The 3,680-nt window shown below is 45.7% G+C and overlaps 1 pseudogene; it reads right to left on the minus strand.

Moving 5' to 3' along the window:
* On the minus strand, positions 1-674 carry LOC144096642 (uncharacterized; annotated as a pseudogene).
* Positions 675-3,680: the final 3,006 nt, after the last annotated feature.

Genomic DNA, 3,680 nt, shown 5'->3' on the forward strand with positions numbered 1-3,680 from the left:
TTAGGCCATTTGCTCGAGCGAACAGGCGTCTGCGCTTCTGCACCACGGTGTCTGTCCACACGATCGACCGAGTATGTCCCGCCGTCACTCATGTCTCGCCCAGGTAAAAGATCATTTCGGCCTTCAGCTCGGTAGCGCTCCACATCTCAGAGGTAGCGATTCCGCCAATCGGTGATGTCATCGCGGTCGATAAGCAGCGAGTTGCGGCTTCTCTTTTCGTGCTTGAAGCCGATCTCGTCAAGCAGGCGACACACAGTACACCGCCTTAGTGATTGGAGTTCCATACGCTCCGAGAACTCGTTAGTGATCTTCTAGACCATCGGTATCTCGTTGCGGAAAAAGAAATCGTGCACACATTACCTCAGCGCGCACAACGTGAAGCTGTCAAACTTCGCGCTGCGTCTTCTCTTCTCCGCATTGCGTGGGCGCTTTCGTGACGGCGTTGTCAGTTTGCCACCCGAAAAATGCGAAGCTTTAACTTCCTCCCTCACCCTGAACACAGACCTTTCGCTGACACCGAGCATGTCAGCGACAAACTTGCTCATCTCCTCTACGCTGCGTTCAGGCTCCCTGTTAGGCCAAAACGTGTAGCAGGGGAAGATCATGTTGCGCGAATCGCTGTTCAGGATGCGGCCGCTCTTGCTCTTGCCGAGGCACCTTGGTGGTGTGATCATCGATGCGACACAAGGCTCGTTCGGCAACAAAGGCTCGCGTTCCGATGACACCTCGCTGGGCTCCATGGCGGAAAAGAGGTACAGAATGCCGTGCGCGAACGTGCGTGAACTCACGAGATTGTAGGTTCGCAACCGCAAAAAAAAGAAACAAGTAGCAATTGAAAAATAAGCCTCACACATTAAAAAATAACCTTGTGAAAACACACAAAAAGTACATAAAAATCCTATGCTATTGAGCCAGACTGTTTTGTAATTACGCGCCCGGTGCCGTCGAATTCGCTCCGTAGCAGACGGCACACAGCGTTGCAGAAGGCACGGAGTTATTTTTCGCTCGCGATCTGCCATGTCCTGAAGCATTTGCATCATGATAGTTTTACTAAACCACTCACGAAGATACACAAATCTTATTTATACCGAGAAATACGCGTTTTAGAAGCAGTCTCAATTTTTTTGAGCGGGACTATTTCTTTATTCGCGGAGGCAATTGGCTGCTGCGCTTCGGTCATCTGGATGGGGCCTCTCCTGTCTTGTAAAGTTGTACCCGACTATAGTAACTTTGCACGCTTATCTCGAAAGTTCGCTATCAGCTTTAAATTGAGCACGGCCGACAGCTGCGGGCATTCTGTTCGACGACCGCTGAGCACGCTTGTCGCTTCGCTGCCGCCGAGTGATTCAGTCCATTTTGGGTGCAAGTCAGCCCAATAAACAGTTTTCTTTTAGAAGACCTTTTGTCCGTCTTCATCGCTGCTTCGACTGCCGTCACCAATACGTGACAATATTGCGAGTTGTGCTCGTGCAAACAGAGGCAGCTCTCTACCTATCCAAACCTAGGCTTTTCGCCTAACTAGCTAGATCTGAGAATCCCAGTGAGGTCCACTATTGCAAGGGAGCCCCCCAACACTATAATTCTTCGGAGTCCGACCTGATGCCGCCATAAAAGCATGGTTTTCTACCCCACTGACCTACACAGAACCCCTTTGATTTGTCAAGGTTAAGAGACACCCGAATTATCACAAAACTACTTACTCAGTTGCACGTGAAACCTCGAGCACAGTCTTTTTATCAGAACAGAAAATGGCAACGTCATCATCATAAGCCAAAATCTTAATTTCACATTGCGATAGAAGTCACGAAAAGTTGTGTTCTTGATGATACTACGACAAGGCTCAAGATATAAAGCAAATATCAAAGGCGGTGGCGGGCAGCCCTGTCAAACAGATGTTTTAAGTTGAATAGATATTGTAAAGTTTTTATTTATCGTTTATTTATTTATTTATTTATTTACTTATTTATTTATTTATTTATTTATTTATTTATTTCGTTTACCCTCATGGCAATAGGCATTATAGAGGGGAGTGGTTGCATAAATAATAAAAAGAAACAACATACAAAGCAGCAACGAAATTAGTAGTACAGAAATGATGGCTCTTAGTCATCTTGTAGCCTTGTAGTGGCCGCCTTATAACATAGTTCTATGCCTTTAAGCAAGACATCATCAATGTTGCACTCTCCAATACAGCAAACAAAAAATCTTGACGCACATTATCAAAAGCTTTTGCTAGATCACTCTCAATTAGAGCCACTTCACTGACCTCATCTGACACCGTCTCTAACATGGAGCGTGCAATTTCGATATTGTTTTGGGTACTACCTCCTTTGGTCCTGCACACTTGGTGCGGCCCTAATACATCTAATGCCACAAACTGCAGACGAGTAGAAAGAGCCTTCGCAAATACCTTATAATCCACATTGCATAAGGATATCGGGCGACACCGTTCAAGTGTCCGTGTGCTGTGCGATGTCAATGAACGTTAATGAAGCCCAGGTGGTCGAAATTTCCGGAGCCTTAAAAACGGCATTCCTCATAGCCCGAGTCGCTTTGGGAAGTTAAACAACCATAAACCATTAACGAAACTTTCAACAGCTTTGAGCCGATCTGCATCTCTGCTTTTCAGGATCCGTATGGTGCGACCAATGTAGAATGTGGGAAGCAAAAAAAAAGGCCCATGTCATAAGCTGTCATGTAACAAAGCCGGTGCTAAGCTAGGCATAAACGCTTTATAGAACTCATTACGTAGACTGTTCGGGCCGGGAAGCTTCTGATCCTGTAGAGAATAAATTGCCAAATTGACCTCATCTAAAGGAATACACCCCTCAATGGCTGCACGATGCTCATCTCCAAGACGAGGAAATGTTTCTTTTAAGTGACTGAAATCGGACCCACTGATCGACACGAAGGTTTGTTGGATCAAGCGTGCTACGCGCGCACCTAGTGAACGCGTTGTGCTCTGCATGACATATTGACGTGCGTTTGGGATGTGTATTAATGTTATAGTAATTAAAAATCAAGCCGAATATAAATATGCAAATTAGACGTCAGAAATTGCCCGGAATAAAAAGGTGGTTTCATGGTGCTTCATTGTACTGAAACAAACGGTGTGTATGTGCATGAGTAAAAATGAGGAAGAAAAACAGAAATGCAAGAGGAAAATGGAGGAGAAGGCCCTATCGCGTCTACTCTTAAGGCGAAGCTCAAGGCTCCTCCTAATTATTTTGTTAGACTTTTGTCGCTTATATGGTTTATATCCCTTTACCGATGCCGTTCTCGGTTTCAAGGTCATCGGGACTGCACTTATTGATCGTGGACTGCTCAAATAATCATTGAAGTCGCAAGCGGAGCGCCGAGAGCACGTGTGGGAAGCATGCAAAGACATCCCCAATTCAGTTGCGACATGTCTCTCCTACACCGCTTTCCTGCCGACCTAGAATTAAATTGCCAGTAGACGTCTTGCGTAAACGGGAAAGTCATCGTGCCAACTACGTACTCTCGGATATGTTCAACGAGATTTCGTAGATGGCAGGCGCACGGAAGAAAATCCGTTACTGGTATTGAACCTGGGATAAAAACGAAGGGCAAGTAATTTTTCTACTTTATCCCATCGCGCATTATTCAACAAGATCTTTTTCCCGTTACCGTGAAATTACCGAGACGATGGCGTAACAGCG

The sequence above is a fragment of the Amblyomma americanum genome, chromosome 1 (genome assembly GCF_052857255.1).
Source record: "Amblyomma americanum isolate KBUSLIRL-KWMA chromosome 1, ASM5285725v1, whole genome shotgun sequence".
NCBI classification, from domain to species: domain Eukaryota; kingdom Metazoa; phylum Arthropoda; class Arachnida; order Ixodida; family Ixodidae; genus Amblyomma; species Amblyomma americanum.